This window comes from Callorhinus ursinus, unplaced genomic scaffold (genome assembly GCF_003265705.2).
Source record: "Callorhinus ursinus isolate GAN/ISIS: 27379988/994484 unplaced genomic scaffold, GSC_fseal_2.0 scaffold12, whole genome shotgun sequence".
Classification (NCBI taxonomy): domain Eukaryota; kingdom Metazoa; phylum Chordata; class Mammalia; order Carnivora; family Otariidae; genus Callorhinus; species Callorhinus ursinus.
Window position 1 is genome coordinate 43,997,860 of NW_027397074.1, and position 20,436 is coordinate 44,018,295.

Consider the following 20,436-nt stretch of genomic DNA (forward strand, 5'->3'; position numbering starts at 1 on the left):
TTCTGTTTTTTTTTAAATTTTTTATTGTTATGTTAATCACCATATATTACATCATTAGTTTTTGGTGCAGTGTTCCATGATTCATTGTTTGTTCATAACACCCAGTGCTCCATGCAGAACGTGCCCTCCTCAATACCCATCACCAGGCTAACCCATCCCCCTCCCCCCCTTCCCTCTAGAACCCTCAGTTTGTTTTTCAGAGTCCATCGTCTCTCATGGTTCGTCTTATTATTTCTGTTTTATGGACAAGGAATCTGGGCTTAGAGAAGTTAAGTCGTTCATCCACTCCAGAAATGTTTATTGAGCACGTGTGTATGTTAAGGTCACATAGCTAAGAGGTCGAGGAGAGGCGAGTCAACACAGGCTCCAAGCTGTTAACTTGGACCCTTCGCCTCTTCTACCCTCACCTCCTCAGCCACGGTCCATCTTGCTTCCCCACCTAATGACCAATGATATAAGACAGAAATGAACTTAAGATAATAATGACCCTTTGGGACAAGTGCTTCTCCAGCCATCAGGTTCTCCCTCTGCAGCTTTGACCCAGCCCTAGATACCCAAAGGCAGCAGCATTGCGTGCAGTGTGGGAATGGTATTGGTAGATTCCCCAAAAAAGTCAGAATGGCATTTTGAGATCGTATTTAGCAGCACACAGAGGACAATGGTGCTGGGTCATTGGAAGTTAGATTCAGTGTGAATAATTTTGTTCTGGAAAATTCAGTTTTGAAACTTGGAAATAGTTTGGTTTCTGTACAAAATCCAGAAGGTTCTTTTTCCTGGCTTCCCCCTCCACCAGTCAGTCAGCATCCTTTTATGTTTAACGATACCATTAAATGACTTGTGGAAGGTTTTTATAGCGCCTATGCTAGCTTATGAGATTCTTCTTGACATGTGCCTGAATCTCTGTATCAGGAAATATTCAGTGATTAAGAAGTTGGAATCCGGGGAGAAGAAAAAGTCTTGGCAACAATATGACTAGAAGTATCTTTTCAAAACAAAGAGGTCTTCTCCACCCTAGAGAAAGGCCTCCCAGGCTGCAGATTCTCTTCTCTCTCAGCAGGGACCCCTGAGGGAACGAGTGTGCCAGTTTTCTGAGGAAAATAATAAAGGTGGACATGGAATGAAGAGGGTTGGTAGCTAGCTTTGAACTGTGGTGAGGAAACAGTGAACCTTAGCTGGTTAACCATTGTCCCTTTCAACCAAGTATCTTCAGGGGAAACATTCTTCCACTGACATCTCTGTCAGAGGAGAAGCTGTACCTTAAAAAAAAAAGAAGAAGAAGAAGAAGAAGGAAAGAAGACTGACTTCAGCTCATTTAGCCCTGCCACCTTGTTTCATGGATTAGCATAGCATGGTGAGAAATTCTCTCCTGTTGGCCTACTCCTCAGCCCCTGAAGCAATTGGCCCTGTTTCCTAAGCTTATTTCAACTCCCTTTGATGCCAGAGAAAATCTAATTAGTGAAGAATTTGAGAGAAAGAATTTTTGAGAGAACTCTGCCACCCCAAACCCACAGCAGAGTGGGGACATGATTCTTCCCTGTGAGGCTATCACTGTCAAGGTTTTTTTTTTTTTTTTTCTCCTCGAATCTTAAATGTTAAACAAGAAGAAAAGGTGATACATAAACTCTCTGTGATGGAGCCAGGCCTCTTTCACAACAGATGATTCTAGAGCCATTTATCTTGCAAAAGAATTCTCTCTTCAGACAGGCTCTATCTGATTCTAGACTGGGCTGCAGAAAGAGGAGATTACTTTGTGGACCTTAACAGCGAAGTCAAGTAGAAGAAGAAAATAAGAATCTTTGGGGAAAGGGTTTTATTTTAAGAATGAAAGTAGGCTTCAGAAGCTGGTATTTTCCTAGTGTACTTCTAGGGTGAGGGAATGGTTGCTTCTTTACCCTGATATCCGGGGCTTCCGCATGGCAGCGGCAAAACCACCTCAACAAACAAGACCAAACAAAAACTCACCAAAAACATGCGAAGCATTGCTTTCATAATTCCTTGGTTCTGCTGCTTTCCCCTGATTGGAGCCCTTAGAGCAGCCTGGGCGCCTTTCCTTGAGGGAATGATGAAAGATGCCCACAAACACGTGTGGCTCCGAAGGAACCTTCCGTACAGACCATCTTCCCCTCCTACTTTGTCCCTTCTGACAGTTTCTGCCCACAGTTTCCTTGTTGTTGTTTTTGGTTGATCTGTTTGTTTTGGGTCCCCCTCTCCCCAGCCCAAGGAAGCTGTACACACACTGGAGCATTTGGGGCTGACTTGGCAGGATGATGTGGCTGCCGGCAGCTTCCAAAATATGACACCAGTGAAAATATGAACCAAATGTTCCTTGCATGCTAGGGTGTAAAGTCTTCATCGCGCCTCTCTCTGAGAGCTGAGAGCATGAAAGAACCAGACAGTTTTGGGTCTTGGTTTTTGCTCTGCCTCTTAATAGCTGGGTGGCATCTCTGAGCGCAATTCTTGATAAAATAGCAGTCGTCTTCCTCGCTTCATAAGGTGCCACTGGATTAAACAAAACCATTCATGGAGTGCCTGCCATGTGCCAGGTAGTGTGAGCTGTAATAGCTCCTCTTGTGAAGCATGAGCCCCTCAAAGGCAAGGCCGTTTCTTATTGCCACATGGGCCAGACAGGAGAGTCTGACTGGCTGGGCTTGGATCTTGATTCTGTTCCTTGCCAGCTCTGTGACCTTGGGCAAGTGACTAACCTTTCACCTGGGAAGTGGAGATCACAACACTACCTACCTCATGGAGTTCTTCTGAGAATCAAATAAGGAAATACATGTAGCCCAGGGCTTGGAAAGCCCTCCTTGAATGTCAGCAGGGGTTATCTCTGTACGTATAAGCTCGGTGCCTGGCACATATCTGTTTTTTGAGATACAGTACACAGTAAAGGCTCAACAAATGCTAGTTCCTCTTTCTATAACCCTTCTTGGACAAATCTTCCTATTCACATATGACAAGTTATGATGGCATGTTCCATTGGGACTGATCCTAAGAAAGGAAGATAATGTTCTTCCAGAGGGAGTTTAACTCTGAATGGTCCTGTCATATGTGTTTGTTCTTTTCATTGCTATAACCCTACAAAGGGAGAAATGTGGACCAACCGAGTGCCTTATGGCATTCATCCCCTTAATGTAGCCATTTGCTTCAGTTGAACCCAACCTCAGTGATCCTTCACCATGTTTGTGGTGGAGAGAAAACAGTGCCCTGGAATGTTCGCTCAGCACGTCCCTGGAACATGGACCCCACACATGCCCCTGCTGGGGGTGGGGAGTGGGAGGTGTATGTTTGTGTGTGTTTGCAGGAGGGGGGTGTCACAGCTGGGAGAGCACGATGAAGAAGTTGATGACTCAAGGGTCTTTTATTTTCTCTGGCATTTCCAAAAGGTGGCTTCTGATTACACAACTAGCTCACATTCCTAGCCGACCTCAGGTACACCCCAGGCCTTCTCTTCTTCCCATTGGCTCCTTCCTTTGACTTGGAGAAGATATTTATAAAGATTGGAATCTACTAAAGAAAGAGACAAGAAGCAGCAAGAAGCCACTTCAGTGAGTGAACTTTTTTTGGGGGGCGGTGTATGTGTGGTTTCATTTTTATTGCTTCCAACTGTTTTTCAGATCTGCTTAATTTATTGTTGGACACCTCAGAGTTCATTTGGCTCTGACAAGCTCCCTGGCCCCCAGGCACTTCATTCGCCAGGCTACACTTCCCATCTGGGCCTGCGAACCTTTGTTAGTGATATGGATCCTGGTGGGGTTAGCTGTGGGATTTTGCCACCTCCTTCATGTGTCTTCTGGAGGACTTTTCAGATACTGAAGTGGGCCCTTCACCTTGTAAATTCTTTGGATGGCTTGACTGGTTGCCAGTTATTACTTGGACAACATGAGAGCCCTGACTCTTTTCATTTTTGGGAGGGTTGATTGAGCCAGAGGGGGGGGGCCGGGGGATTGATGAACCAGTAGGGTTTATCATTGGATTTGCATTCAAATCCTGAACGCAAAAACAAAAACCCAGCTAACAACCTGTGAAGTATTACTTTCAAAATTACTTGGTTCTGTTTTCAGGATTTGGATGGGAACCCAGGAGCATGGGCCCTGGGACCCGGTGGCATTAGATATGATCTAGGCTAACCTTTTCATTTTGCAAATGTGGAAACTGAGGCCCAGAGGGGTTAAATAACATGCTTCTGGTCACACTGCTATGAGCAGAGCCAAGGCTGGGACACAGGCCTTGTGATCCCTTCTTTGGGCTTCTTTCTGCTGTTCTCTGATCACACACCTATCATTGGCTGAGGCAGACATGAAACTCTGGCTTCTTAACCAATTCTTAACCATTCCCCAACCCCTCTTATTTTCTTTAAAATGGCATTTTCCTGCTCTCCATCTTGGCTGAGCTTCTTCTTCTTCCCTCCTTCTCCTCTTCTTTGTAATATGTGTACTTGGAAGCAAAGTAAAAGAACTTAAGTTAAAAACGATTATTTCTGGCCATTCACCAGAGGTAATCTTTTCTAACTGGTTTTGTTTTTGTTTTTTGAGTTTTCTTGGAAGTGACTGCCAGACTCTAAATAATACGATTATATCCATGTTTCTTTCTTTATCATCTTTTTGCAACATCTTTTGAGTCTCTGCTTTGAAAATGGGGCTTTAGCTCAGTTGCCCTGATTCTTCTCTATCCCCTGTCTTCTCTCAATGTTCCATTATTACATTTACTCCTTCTGTTGGTTGCCCCTGCCTTTAAATTCTAACTTGCGTTGTGATGAGCACTGGGTGTTGTATGTAAGTGATGAGTCACTGCTGCCTACACCTGAAACTAATATCACACTGTATGTTAACTAACTGGAATTTAAATAAAAACTTGGAAAAAAAAAACCCTGTAACTTGCATGTTCACTTTGTGTCCCATCAACTTTCAATCAATTTTTTTTTGTTAAAGATTTTATTTATTTATTTATTTGAGAGAGAGAGAGAGAGAGAGAGAGAGAGAGTATGAACAGGTTGAGGGGGGGAGGGAGGAGGAGGAGGAGCAGAGGGAGAGGGAGAAGCAGACTCTGCACTGAGCGTGGAGCCCGACCTGGGGCTCAATTCCATGACCCTGAGACCATGACCTGAGCCAAAATCAGGAGTTGGACTCTTAACCGACTGAGCCACCCAGGCTCCCCTCAATCAGATTCTTAAGTCGAAGCTCTTGAGTTGTGGACCCCTTTCTTATCCTGCTCCTTTCCGCATTCCACCTTTTGTCAGTGCCATAGGTACTTTCACATTGTTCAGGTGATCTACCTTTTCGTTCTGTCTTGCAACCACTGCTCTGTCTTCTGTGTTTTTGTTAAATGTTAGAAGTTGAAAACCAATGAATAACATATATATATATGTATATATATATATATAAAATGACTGCAGTTTTTGTTTATTGCTGGGTCCCATTATAAGGTTCCTTCTCGAGGGGAGTTAATGTCATTCCTCAAGGGCCTGTCTCACAGGAATATTCCTAACATCAAGGTCATGATTGCATTTTTTTAATGTTTCATCAGTTGCTTAAAATTATTCATCTAAGGCTAGTAACTCTGTCAGTTTCTCCTAAGAAAGTCCCTGTCAACCTTTCCTCTGTTCCCCCCCCACCCCACTGCTTTCTCCTATCTCCTTCTAACACTTCACAGTGAAATAGAGCGAAATACTGCTGAGTTTTCTTAGACTTTGGAACTGTCAGAATTGAAAGATCTAGTGCATGAGGTAAGCTCAGCCAGTGATGAGAGTGCATCTTTGGTCTTCCTTTGGACCACAGGAATGAAATCATATGTGCCCCACAATAATAAAAGAAGCTGTTATTTTGGAGAATCAGTTGATATTGCTGATGAGCTTAATTTTGTTTGTCTGTTTATCTATTTTTGGTCTTCTCTTCCCAAAGGAGGATGCCAGTATAATACACGCTGTTTGTTTGATGGATCCTATTGCGATTGATAATAATGATTCTGATGCTTTCTGTTAGACCAAGATAATAAAAAGCCCAAGGGTATTTGTAATGTGCCTAACTGGGTTTTAAATCAATTAGTGGGTATCTGAGGGCTTTATATAATACGTCACCAGAAACAGCTACTTAAGGAAGAGCCTGGAAAATCTCAAAAATTATCCTAGTTCAAAAGTGTGACGCTTGCTGTTCTAAACTGCTGTTCTGATGCTCAGATTGTATATTATGTGAGATATTAAAGTAGATAATTTACCAAGCTTACAGTTTCTCATGCTGAAGAAAATATGCAATTAGGAAGTGCCTAACATCGATTAGAAAAGGGTATTTGCAACAACTCAAATGGTTGATGTTAAACTATAATTTCCCCCAGATAATGGATTGCCTCGGGAGCGGACTCTGCTTAGCCAGATGCTCCACCTCATCATAGCTCTCCTTGCCCTTCCCCCTGTCTGTCTATGGACCTTGGGTGAGGGGAGAGAAACATGGGGAGCAGGAGATGAAAACTGGCGCTCTCACGTTGTCTCAAGCCTTAGCAAAGTGTTGAAAATGGGTTAGAACATCTGTTCTCTGCAATTAATCAGTCCTTTTGAAACAGTAATTTTCTGTTGGGTATGGTGGGGTATTTGGAGTCATGGATGTTGAGGCAGATGCAGATCCCTAAGGTGTTACAAACCTGGGACCGGGGGACCCGCTGCTGTTTGGTGAGTATCCACCATTTGTAGGTCTATAGGGAAGGCCAGGTCTGGAAGGGAGAACCAAGTTTTTCCTTTGTGCCTCCGATCAAGATGATTTGGACAAAAACAGTAGTTGATACTCCTATTATGCTTCACAAGTACTAGTACTAACTGTGATCTGGAGAACTTTATAGGGGTCTGTGGCGTGGGTGTGTGCTGTACAAAGGGAATAGAGGGAAGAAAATACAGTTGGGAGGGCCCTTGACTAGGAATCTCTCTCCTGAGGGAACTTCCCCTTAATTTGTGCATTTATTAAATATATATTTATTGGAAAGTAACTAGTCCGTATTGTGGCTGGCATCTAACATTCCTCAGACTTAAAGTTACACCAGCTATATTAGGCTTTCTGTAAGCCTTTCTATGGTTTGGGCATACACAAGTAGGACCCAGGCTGTTCTGGTCTTTTAAGTTGACCTGGATTCCAGCCACTTTCCTGGGATGCCATTCTGTTCTTTTGCCAAAATATGTGTGTGTGTGAAAAATTAGTATTAGGTGAAGCTTGTTGTGGGGCTGCAGCTTAAAAATAGTGGGATTGAGTTTACCCAGAGGTTGCATGGTGTGTGTGTGCATGCATGTACTGTGGCTGTACCCTGAGGCGGGCCAAGAGAGGTCAAGGTTGTGTGTGCACAGAAGGACGACATTCCTACAGGAGCATCCCTATTCGGGTCCCACTCTCTAGAGAGTGTTGCTAACTTGGTCTTTCCGTCCTGGATCCTGAGAACTTGAATGTAAATAAGGATTGAGTTTATATACTATTCAGTTGCCTTACTTTAAAAAGAGCTGATGGTTTTGGGAGGATCCCTGAGTTGACATTCTTGACTAACCTCCATAGGGTTTCCCAAACAGAACATGTATTTTGAGGTGTACACGTATGTAAATACACACATTTACAGCAATTCCAAGTTATATGTTAGTGTCATTGCTACATGTTCTGGTGTTAGCTGCCAGTTCCTCTTGACAAGGAAATAGGTCTCTGCCCCCACCTTCTGCTTTGCTTGCATCATCTGTTGGTCTACCTCTGAGTTACTCAGCCCATCTTAGACTGGTGATTTCTTCCTATCATGGATGTTAGCATTTCTACATAGTCTCAGCTCTTTGCCTGCTGCTGTTCAGTCATGTTTCCTCATTCCCTATCTTCTTTATCTCTAGCTCCATGAGATCCAAATGATCCCTCTTTAGAAAAATATTTAAAATAAATTGTTGCAATCTTACAGTGAATCTTATAAATAAAAAACCTACCTTAAGGGGGCCCGGGTGGCTCAGTTGGTTAAGCATCCCACTCTTGATTTCGGCTCAGGTTATGACCTCAGGGTTGTGAGATCCAGCCCCACGTTGGGCTCCACGCTGGGAGAGGAGCCTGCTTTAAGATTCCCTTTCTCCCTTTCCCTCTGCCCCTCCATGGCCCCTGTCCCTGCTCTCTCGAAAAAAAAAAATTAAAAAATTGAAAAAACCCTAGACACATGATTTAAAAAATGCCCTAAATATAATATAATATAGACATGAAATAATGTAATTTTAATAAAATAATATGTATTTATAGCATTCAGACTCCTATAGCATTCATCTCCTAAGGAGATGCCGCAGTAAAGAGTTTAACTGAAAAGACTGAATGAAAGTGAGGGCAGGGTTATGGGAACCAAGCAAAGAGAGTGAGGGACCAGAGACCAGGGACAGCTAGAAACCGTTGTCACCCCTAAGCCTACAGAAATCCTGTGAGTTGGAGCTGGAAGATGGGGAGAAACAACATCCGGACCTTCAGGTTAGGAGGGAGGGGAGTGGGGAATGTATACTCTCTCTTCTCACCCTCTGTTCTCGTGCCACTGCCTCTCATTGGCTGAATGCTGGAAGCCAGAGGGCAAGGGAGCCTGGGGGTTGCAGTCCATAGAGCTCAGCCTCCTGATGCAGAAAACAGAACAGTGAAAGGCGGACAATGGATCATGGAGGGCTGGAGCAAATGGAGAAAGCAGCACAGCATTTCACAGCATGGTAGTTGCTACTACTCTGGAAGACTTAATTAATGAAGGGTCACGTCCTTGCACCTTGGTGTTGGATTTCCCCATGAATAGGGGAATGTGACAAATGTATTGCCTTGTTTTGGCAATTCTGATGTTCTCAGGTGGTGAACAACTTACAGTAAAATTCCAAATAATGAAAACAAATACAATCTTCTCTTTCCAGGTTGCATTTCTAAAAATTTCAGCATATATTAAAATCATGCAAGGGACACCTGGGTGGCTCAGTCGGTTAAACATCTGCCTTCAGCTCAGGTCGTGATTCCAGGGTCCTGGGATCAAGTCTGGCATTGGGCTCCCTGCTCAATGGGGAGCCTGCTTCTCCCTCTGCCTGCCACTCCCCCTGCTTGTGCTTGCTCTCTATTTCTCTCTCTCTCTCTCCCAAATAAATAAAATCTTTAAAAAATTTAAAAATAAAATCATGCAAAAATGCATTTCGTTTATACATATAAAATTGAGTTAGTTTCTCATATAATTAAGTGTCTTTTTTCCTACATGAATGGCATTTGAGAGTTGGGTGTGTGGGTGCAGGGCGAGGAGTGTCTTGTCTATTACAGGACAGTTGGCATCCCTGAACCCCACCCAGTAAATGCCCTCAGTTTTCTTCCAATCATCGTATAAAACAAAATGAAGCACCCAGCAATTTTCAAAACACTTTCGGAGTAGGGCCTGTCCTGCTATGAGCCACTGCTCTAGCAATGTCTGTTGCCATTCACTATGTCATCACCCATGAAACCGCTAGAGGTGCAGGTTTTCTCCAGTGCAGTTGGAGTAAAACAAAAGAAAAATCTCTGTAAATGAAAATGCTGCCTTCTTCACCTTGCTGGGGTTAGTGGGGTTTTGTAAACCTTCTTGCTGGGGGAGGATATGGGTCAGGCTAGTGGCTGAGACTCTCCTCCAGTTCCTGTTTGTGTAGAAGCTTCCGGATCACCTCTCTCTGAACGTGTTCCTGTCCCACACGCTCTCGCCCTGTGGTTGTAGCTGAAGTGGCCCACCACTGCTTCTGGGGCATTAGATCAGCCTGAAGGTGGGCTCCTGACACTTGTGATGAAAGGCACCAGCGCTGGGGTCCCTGCTGCTTTGTCATTATTAGCATTTCTCGGGCTTCTCCCACGACTGCTCTCTGCCATCCTCCCTCCTCATCTGTGTTGGCTGCGTTGCCCCCTGATGCCACATCATGACATCTGTGGCTACCACACCTCCACCTGAGCCTAATCAGATGGGCCAGTCTATGTCATGATTGGTCATGCCTTGTGACCAGTCTACCTGGGGCTCCACCCTCCTCTTATTACTATGACACTCACTTGTCAGTGTTGGTGTCTCTGAGCCCCCAATCCCACTGGAGTGAATATTATTCCCGAGGTACGCTGTTAAGCACATAAAGTTCCTTTCTAGAGGACTGAGATGCCAATATGCCAATGCTGTTTTATAGTTTGAAAGAGTTGGAATGCCACCTCAACAGTATGTTCATCACTTGGGAGGATCTGGCCTATTATATAATGTGAAGTGTGTTTGGACATAGGGTGGGTCGGCCATGGAGGACCGAGCATACTGGTCCCCACTTCCACACCCCTTTCTTCATGGGTGCTGAAGAGATGCCCTTATAGTAGCTTCAACACTCCACCTCACCAGTCCTCAAATGGGGGTCCCCTGTAGTTGTGTGGGGCACCTGACCACCCCACTAACATGCATGCAGATAGTACTTCTACCACCTTTAGTTCTTTTATTTTTTTTAAAGATTATTTATTTTAGAGAGAGTGAGAGAGAGTTTCTGCATGAGCAGGGGGAGGGGCAGAGGAAGAGGGAGGGAATCCGCAAGCAGACTCCCCGCTGAGTGTGGAGCCTGATGCGGGGCTTGATCCCAGGACTCCAAGATCATGACCTGAGCCAAAGCCAAGAGCCAGACGCCCAACCAACTGAGCCACCCAGGTGCCCCCCACCTTTAGTTCTTTTAATCAGATAATGAACAGCAGCTTTAAGCATAGCATTTGATAGAGGAAGCATGTGGGAGGTAAACTTCAAGTCATCAGTTATATGTGTTGAGACATTAAAATTGTTCACTTACTAGGAGGCATATGTCAATCCTCAGACGTATTTGGAAGTGCCTATTATGTGGGCTAAACTCCATGGAGCCACAGAGACAGACAAGGATGAAAGTGCTTCCTATCTTGTGGGGGAATCAGGTGGGCAGATGGAGCATTTCATTATGATTTGCGAGTGGACATGGTGGGGTGCAGGGAGTAGAGTTTCTTAGGGTAACATTTGAACATTTGAAGATAGAACAGGATTGTAATCAATGTAGAAGTGAGAAATGGTGTCGTTTACAAGCATGAGAAAAATGCTATTTGTAAATTAATTGCTGCAAGTGTGGGGTAAGAGATTCAGGATTTCAGAGACGTAGGATTTATGTAGCTATGAGCCTTCAGGGGATAAAGGTCGGGGCTGGACAGCAGAGTGCCTTAACTGTCCTGCTAAAAAGCTCAGACTAGCTTTGGGGCTTTGATGCTTCAGGTGGGCATTGAGGAGGGGGCAAAACACAGTAAAGCCAGGGTTCTAGGATGATCGCCCTCGGGATGTCAGCAGTCAGGAAGGAGATGGTTAACAGGCTATTGTAATAGCTCTGGCCAGGAGGCTCCGGGCTTGTGTCAGATACCAGTGGAGAACTGTGTGCATTTTATTTCTCAGTTAACAGTGGAGGGGTGGCTGATACCTATGTAAGGGGTGTCACTGACTTGGTCAACTTTGAACCTTCCCAGTCTCAGCGAGGCCAAGCCACAGAGGGGACCCCATTTCCTCTGCACTCTCACTGGTGTTGGGGAGGAGAATGGGATATAATCTGTAGAGTAAAATCATAAGTGGAATTCAGGTTGTTCTTGGGCAGTCTGCTGACTTCATGTTCTTCAGCAATAGCTAGAGTTTACATCCCCATCTTGGGGGGGAAAAAAGTTCCCTCTGAAGCATGTACTAAAGAGAAAGGCTGAGAGGATTGATTTTTTTCCAGAGAATCCATAAATATTTACATAAGTGCAAGTTACAAATCTGTGGCTTTGAGATTATTGAATTTCACTGCTTTTACACCCACAGCATATAAATTTCCAGCAGGCATTTGCTGGTTGTGAATGTTCAGTCTTTGGAGAATTGTCTCCTAGTTTGTTTCCTTTGCTCTCAGAAAACAAATCTCTCCTGTGCTGTTTTAATGCTCTCACTTATGGTTATGGATTGGTCACTGACAGCCATGTGACAATGGTCCTTGGTTGAGGGACCTTCGCTGTGATGGACTGCCTGTTAATGGGGGCACTACTCCCTGAGCCAAGAGGCTGCTTTTAAAGACCCTTTTGCTAACACAATAATTCTCCCCAGCAGAGAGCCCTAGATGATGGTATAGTTGCAAAGTCTTTGTGGGGTTCTTAGGGAAAGGGAAAAAACTCTAAAGATCATGTCCCTTTAGCAGAAAGGCAGGTTAGCAGGTCTTTTTAAAATATGGGTGTTGCATCTGCTCTCTTCCACGTGGTCAAAACTCACCTATTTTACTCTCAGCCTCTCTTTACAGAACTGTGCCTGGAACACGTGCTCTTCTTGTTTGGCTACAGTCAGAACAATCGCTGCTGAGTAAAGCTTTCTAAATTTTATGAGTGCTAGGTTTTGGACTGTTCTACTAATCTCAGGAACATAAATCTGTATCTGCTGACTAGCAGATTGCTCAGTGTGCAAGGGCAGGGTCCTCCTCTGTGTCCTGCATTTGGCAGGCAGTCCATACACCTTTGTGGAATTGGGGAGTAGTTGACCTGAAAGTTGTTTCTATCTGTCTTGTGCCCCCCCCCCCGAATTTGTTTTTAAATTTGAGAAGGTGCTACATAAAAAGTAAACAAAATGAATGAAAAAAATTCCTGTAATAGATTATGCTAGGGACTGGATTTTATATGGATATGTCTGGGTCTGTTAGATACATGCAGAAAAACTTGTTTGTAGAAGACTGGCTTTCAGCCAGAGAAACAAAGGGACTATTTCTTCTTGCCCTGGGACTCAGTGGGGTACAACCTAGTCACCTGCAAAGGTGGGATTGGTGGCATGTGGGCTTAGAACTGGGGTTGCCCCCTGCCGCAGAACAGAATCTCTGGCCAGCCCGATGGAGTGAATGGGAAGCCTGGCACCTGTGGACAGCATGATCGCTGTCCTCCTGAGAGATTTGCAATGGGGACCCAACCTGTGGGGGCAGGGGTTTCCCAACAAACAGGCAGACTAAGACTACAGAATGGATGGTGGCTATTGCATCAGATTTTGTGCCATTGGACAGGACTCCAGGCCTGGAAAGGAGGCACCGGACAGCACAGCAGGACCCTCGCCTTAAGAGGAAGTGGTGTTACTAATCAGGGCCACTAGAACAGGGAGACAAGACCTAGAGAAGTCTAGAGTTGGAAGTCTTGCTTTCTGGACACGTAGAAGCCCAGGTATTTAAACTGGGGTAGATTAGGACACATTAGCAGTGAGATGAATGAGCCATGCTTAGTGCAGGGGATAGCTCCTTAAAGAACCCTTGCATCAGATCAGGCTTAGCTTTGGGTCTTGGGGGAAGGCCTGAGACTGTGTCTTATTTATTTTGGATCCTCTAGCATCTAGCAAGATGCCTGATCATATAGTATTCACGAAGTGAGTATTGCAATGTGGGTGGCATGGGTGGTTTTGAAAATTAAAAAAAAAAAAGCAATGAAAAGTTATGTAAAGCTGGATTCAAATGTACAGGAACATTATAAAAAAAAGCCTTTCATTCCTGTTGTGATTGTATAATTCCGAACCTAGGCAGACAGGAAAGGGTAGTATTAAGAGAGGGGTCCTGAATTTATTCTGGAGGCTGGGTAGCTTGGTGGAAAAAAACACATGGGCTGTGGTCTCAGGGTGACCTGGGTTTGAATCTCAACTTTGCAAGGACTAACTGTGTGATCATGGACAATGACTTCACCTCTCTGAGCTCAACTCAGTCACCAGTAAAATATGGATGCTGTTGCATTCCTGGAAGGGATGTTGTGGGAATTCAGTGAGTTAACATACATTAAATACTTAGGTGGTGCCTGAGACCTAGTGGCCGTGGGAATAGCAATTCCCATAGAAAGGCCTACAGGAACCTCGAAGGAGAGAGGCAAGAGGCTTTTAATGCCTTGCTGTGGGATTTGATGACCCCGGTGGGCCTGGTCCTTATGCTCTCTGAGTGATGCGATTCTTGCTGAGGTAATGGGCTGGGTCGATGTCATGCAGATCTGATGACAGGACACCCACACCCTGTCACCCTCCCTGCCAAGATGGACTGTGCTCATTTGAGCCTCCACTCCCTTGCTGACTGCCCCGCGTGAACACCCCAGTGGAATTGGGCTTTATTGGTGTCCTGGAAAAATGAGCATGGGTGTCTTGCCGTGGTCACGTTTCTAGAGAGGGAGTCCCTCTTTGGAGCTGGCATTCAGCCACCCCTGCAAATCCCACCCCTCTCATCCCTTGTCCAGGCTTCCAGTTTTCCTGTTTCATCAGTCAGAACTTGAGCTTGTATCTTGATGATACTTTCATCTGTTCAGAAGAGGGAGAAAGCACTGAAAATAAGAATGAGGAAAAGGGGCCTTTGTTTTCCTCTTGCCAGGGCCCTCAAGAAGTGAGATTCGTTGTTGGATCAGAGTCACGTAGCACTGGTGTTTCTCATTAGGTCGCCCATAAAGGCAAGGCCCATGGGCAATATTAGGTTCTGAAATCTTATCATGGGTTGTATTAAATCCCCTCTTCTATGCTCCTGTCCCTCCATACCCCCCTTCTCTTTCCAGGCAAAGAAGAGGGCAGGCAGGGTACACATTTATGGATGCGCTGACTGATGTGTTCTACTGAAAACAGGGCTGGGCTGTGTTCACGTGGGAGGCCGGGCTTTCATGGTGGGAAGTATATAGTCCAACCTTGGGTTTGTGTTTGGCCTCCCCTGTGACCAGCTCAGTGACCATGTCCTGTTGTCATGAACTAATATTTACTGGGTGTTCAGTAGGTTCCTGGCACTGAACAGATACTTTATATATTATTTTGTTTAAACCTCATTGCAGTCTTGTAAAGTATGTGTCATTATCCCCATTTCAAAGCTAAGGAAAATGAGGCTCAGAGAAGCAAATTAAGTGGCTCAAATAGCACTTTGAAGATAATGATTTTTCTATAGCTGTAGTCTCTGTCACTGATACTGTGTCTTCTATTGCTACTGCACTTACGAACCCTCACTACCTGCTAATTACAATGGTCCCACCACATTCTTGTGACCTATAAAGACATCTAGCCTCTCTGTAAAGTAATCTGTTCTGCCTATTTCATGGAATTGCTTTGAGGACGAAGAATTTTGACAAGGATTAAGCATTTTACAAATGTAAGGAAATCACACTAATTTGAAATTTATACGTAGAAAATGAAAGTTTGCAGGAATCATAGAGACAGAAACAAAAAAAAGGTAAGAGAGGGTAACAAGGAAAAGTTTTACTTATTAACATGTGTGCTTACCATGTCTGATTGCTTCACACGTAAACTTTATAACAACTCAGTAAGGTGCATGCTTGTGCTGTTATTACCTCTAATTTACAGATGTGGAAACTGAGGCGCAAAGAGGTTAAGAATATTGCACAGATTCACGTTGCTGGCAGGTGGCAGAGCTGGAATTGAAGACCAGCAGTGGGAGCCTGCGGTTTTAACTCTGACGATTCGATGTTCTGCCTTCTAAGGGCTTTCACAGGGGTAAGGGTAAGAGTTTAGGGAACCCATGAGAGGATTTCTTAACTCCTTTCAGGTGGAGTGTCTACCATGGAGGTGGTGACAGCTACGGTGATTTCCAAAGGACTCATAGGAATTGGTAATAAACAAGATGGGAGGGTTAAGGAAGAACATCATCAGGTAGAACCTTATTAAAGGGCTCATACTTTACCCTAGAGCGCAATGAAGGGTTGTATGCAAGGGAGTGCCGCTTTCAGCTTTGAGTATTAGAAGCATCGCTCTGGCAGCCATGTTGGGCATGCAGCAGGGCTGGGGCAGGATGGTGAGATGGGCGGGATTGAAGGCCATGGCGTCTGACAGACTCAGTGGTCAGCTTGGGGGCGGACAGGCGACTTAGACTGTGTGAGTCTTGATTTTAAAATGGAGACTAGTGATAACGCTTACCCAGTGGAGTTACCCTGGGGATGAAATGAGAGCTGTTTGGCACAGCAGGCACCTCATAAAGGTCAGCTATTCATACTGTGAGCTGTTCCAAAAAAACCAGTTTAGCCGATGATGGTTTTGTCTGAGATGGTGGCAAGTGGGAGTGGAGAAAAATGGATAGATTTAAGGGAAGTGGAATTGAGAGGATTTGACCATGAATCCGATGGGGTTGGGGAGAGGAGAGGAAGAGAGAGCTGGAGAGGGAGGAGAGTGTCAGAGAAAGGAGAAAGCATGAAAGAAGTGGAGGGAGGGGAATCAGGGAGATGCAGGGCCTATAAAAGTACTCGGTGTTAGCCGAGGCGTAATCATAGGAAAAGAAGTACAAAGGAAAGACAAAACCAAGAAAGAAGACTTAGCGTTTGATGAGGGAAAAAGCCACATATTCATTCAGCCATTGCTTATGGAGCACCTATTATATTAGACACCAGTCAGCAAAACAAGATGTTCTGGTTACTGTGTGTTTTGGGTGGGTATTTGCTTGAGACTTGGTGCTTGTTAAATGTGCATACTCTGAGCTTAGTGTAGAAAATAGTGATATTTATTTTCCTGCATAAACTCCCTTTGGTAGTCACAGTTTTCCATTAACTCATCATGGCTACAGTCTAGAAATTAGTGTGTTTTTTGAGTGGTGAAAATGTATGTTTCATGTGGACTGATGGTTGACCTATATGAGCCCCTACCTCTAGGATTTTCTGTGACAGCTCCAATTTTGTGTCATTGTGACATATTCCCAACAGATCTGTAAAACAGCTCACTGTGCTTGAATATGTAGACCTTTTCATTTAAATAAATATAAAAGCAGAGACCTCTCGTGTTAGAATGTGTCCTGATTTTGTTTTAGAAGGCACACAGATCTTAGAAAGCTTAACTAGTAAATCCATTGCCATTTTTCGAGCTGAAAAACTGGGGTAAAATGTAGTGAACCCACTTGTAGACTTTAAAAATATGTAATAACTTTATTGTGATATAATTCACATACATTCAGTGTACAATTTTTAAAGTGTACAATTCAGAATTTTTTTTTAGTATATTCACAGAATTGTGTAACCATTACCACTATCCAGTTTTAAAACATTTTCATCACCTCCAGAAGAGACCCCATATCCGTTAGCAGTCACTACATTCTTCCTTCGCCCCAGCCCCTGGCCGCCATGGTTCTCTACTTTCTGTCTCCATGCATTTGCCTATTCTGCATGTTTCATATAAATGGAATCATATGATACATGGGCTTTTGGGTCTGTATTCTCTTACTTAGTATAATGTTTTTAAGGTTCAGCAACACTGTATAGCGTGTATCAGTATTTCATTCTTTTTCACTGCCAGATAATATTTTAACATAAGAATATACCACATGTGGCTTATCTCTTAATCAGTTGGTAGACATTTGGATTGTTTCCACTTTTTGGCAACTATGAATAATGCTGCTGTGAACATTCATGTATGGGTGTACGAGTTTTTGTGTGGACTCGTTTTCATTTCTCTTGGGTGTAGACCTAGGAATGGAATTGCTGGATCATTTGGTAACTCCATGTTTAACAGTTTGAGGAACTTCCAAACTGTTATTCAGAGTGGCTGCTTCATTTTACATTCCCACCAGCAATGTATGAGAGGCTGTAATTTCTCTACCTTACCAACCCTTTGTGTGTCTTTTTGATTTTAGCCATTCTAGTGGGTGTGATGTGGTATCTCACTGTGCTTTTGATTCAGATATCCCTAGTAACAGATAATATTGAATATCTTTTCATGTGTTTTTTGGCCATTTGTATATCTTTAGAGAAATGTATATTCAGATCATTTGTCGTCTTTCTGATCAGGTTACTTTTTTTTTCATTGTTGAGTTGTAAGAGTTCTTTATTCTGGATGCTAGGTTTTTGTCGAAGATAGGATTTGCAAATGTTTTCTCCCATTGTGTCATCTTTTCACTTTCTTGATGGTGTCCCTAGAAGTACAAAAGTTTTAAATTTTGATGAGTCCAATTTATTTCTCTTTTGTTGCTCTACTTTTGGTTTCATACATAAAAATCTATTGCCAAATCCAATGTCACAAAGATTTATACCTATGTTTTCTTTCAAGAGTTTTATAGTCAACTTTTTTTTTGTTTTAACTCTTATATTTAGTTCTATTATCCATTTTGAGTTAATTTTTATATATGGTGTGAAGTAGAGGTTCAACTTCCTTCTTTTGCATGTGGATGTCCAGTTGTCCCAGCACTCTTTGTTGAAAAGACTATTTTTTTGTCCATTGGAAGGTTCTGGAATTTTTCTTGAAAATCAATTGACCATAGATATAAGGGTTTATTTCTGACTCTTATTACATCGATCTATGTGTCTTAATTACTACTGCCTGTGGTAAGTTTTGAAAGCAGGACATGTGATTCTTCCAACTCTGTTCTTTTTCTAAAAGATTGTTTTGGCTATTCTGGACGCTTTGCATCCGTATGAATTTTAGGATCAGCTTGTCAGTTTCTGCAAAAAAAGGCATCTGGGATTATGGTTGGGATTGTATTGAATCTAAAGATCAACTCGGGTAGTGTAGTCTTCTAATAACATCAATCCTTGCAGTTCATGAACTTGGGATGTCTTTCCATATTTTTAGGTGTTCTTTAATTCTTTAATTGGACTGGGGATATTGCACAGAGGGTTTTGCAGCTTGATCCAGGGCAGAAGGTTCTGGGAAGGTAGTTGATGCAGTTTCTTCAGGCTCCACAGTGAGAGGACAACTTGCTCCCCATCTTTGGAAACACCCAGGACCTGGGGCCTTCTAGAGCAACACTTGAGTATTGTGTCATCAGTGTATTTTTAGGACTCACTGGCACTTAGAGTAATTCCCCCAGGTGTAGAAACATCCCAAAGCACTGGCAGATTGGTCGCTCTGCTCTGTCCTAAGAATATCCTAGGGTTTAGGGGAAGAGGGCCTGAATTCAAGTCCTAGCTCTGCTTTTCACAAGTGGTGTGACCTCAGGTTATATTACTTTCCCTCTCTAAATCTCAGATTCGTCATCTGCAGAAATGAGAAAAAAAAAAACAAAACAAAACAAAACCTCCATCTCATAAATCATTTTAAGAACCAAAATTAAATTAATGTATGGAAAATGGCTTTGTAAACTGTTAAACTCTACAAAGGTTAACAAACAGCTCTTTTTTTCCTCACTTGGAAAAAGCCACTGAATGAATAATCTCTTGCATGAGTGTCCATTTATGCCTGCTGAGGTCATATGGTGTGGCTTTGAAGTGGAGAAAGTGTGACTGTCAGGTTTTAAAAAGGGAGCAGAGAGACTGTATTTCTCTTCCCCCTGCAATGGAGCAAGCACAGCTGTAAAGGCAATGATTTCACAGAACCCGCGGCACCTCACTGGGGCAGAAACAGGCAAAATAAGGACAACTGAGAAACCAGACTCGGGCAAGTTGAAGAAATGAAATAAAAACAGACCTGAAGGGTGTAATAGCACCTTCATTTATAAAAAGCGTTAGTAAAATAAATAGGTTCTTATGTTTCTTTTGTGGTCTTCCTAATAAATTCTACCTAGTGATTCCCTGATCAGTTTTATCTTAAATAGATGACTGAAGAAAAAAAAAAAACACATGAAGTTTTTACCTTGGTACCTCATGAAAATTGAGAATGATCATGTTTCTCAAGATGAGGTCAGATCTATTGCGGACTATTACAGAATTTCCACTGATAATTTTGGGACCCTTTCAGTCAGAAAGAGAAAAGCAGTCAGGCCGCGGAAGCCTGCAGGCATTGGGGTTGACAGATGTGTGTTTGGTTCCTGGCCCCCCTTTTTCTAGCTGGGTCCTTGGGAAAGTTGTTTACCTCAGGTTTTCTTATCTATAAACTAGGGGTTATAAAATACCTTTTCGATAGGGTTGTGATGAGGACTAAATAAACAGCAGTAAATCTCTGTTGCCTTCCCTGGCTTCTTCTGGGTTTAACTTTCCCATATCATAAGGCCAACATCTCAACATCTCTTAATTCGGAAACATTTGCAAACAAGTCCTTCCACCTCATTCCAAATATGCCCTGAATGGTCTGACTTTTCTTTGTCCAGGAATATCCAGATTCCGAATGACACCTCTCCGGCCCATTGACTCCCCTAGAGAATTCTGAGGCCCTAGGTCAAAGCCTTGAAAATCTAGGCATATGAACATAATGAAAGGTTTTCTCAAACTGAGACTGCTGTATCAGCCTGGGTCCGTGCAGATGGCACCCTCCAAGGGATCAGGAAAGAAAATGTAATGAAGGAGCTACTTCAGAGCTGTGGGCAGGCCAACTAGGGTGTAGCCATAGCAGGGGACCATTACCAGGGGGCCAAGGGGAAGAACCCACTGGAGAGGACTTAATATGGGAGGGGGCTGCCCACCCTATGTGGAGACACATAGCCATTGCCACCCAAACCCCAACAGAGAGGTGGTACAGGCAGTGGACACCTGACTTCTCCCCTCCTCCACCCTCCAGTCAAGGGAATCTGGAGGAAGCCTCCTAGGACATACAGGGGAGCAGAGAATAGATCTGGAGGGGCAGAGGAAGACCATC

General features: G+C 43.6%; 1 protein-coding gene across 2 annotated transcripts in view; it reads left to right on the forward strand.

Moving 5' to 3' along the window:
* CREB5 (cAMP responsive element binding protein 5) overlaps positions 1-20,436 on the forward strand; it is a 411,522-nt gene that overhangs the window by 30,470 nt on the left and 360,616 nt on the right. The window contains exon 1 of one of the 2 annotated variants that reach the window (XM_025873076.2): positions 3,446-3,545. The exons of the other annotated variant lie outside the window; for it this stretch is intronic. The gene's annotated coding sequence lies outside the window, so the exon portion shown is untranslated. Of the gene's footprint in view, positions 1-3,445; positions 3,546-20,436 lie in introns of those variants that run through there. 2 annotated transcript variants of the gene reach the window in all.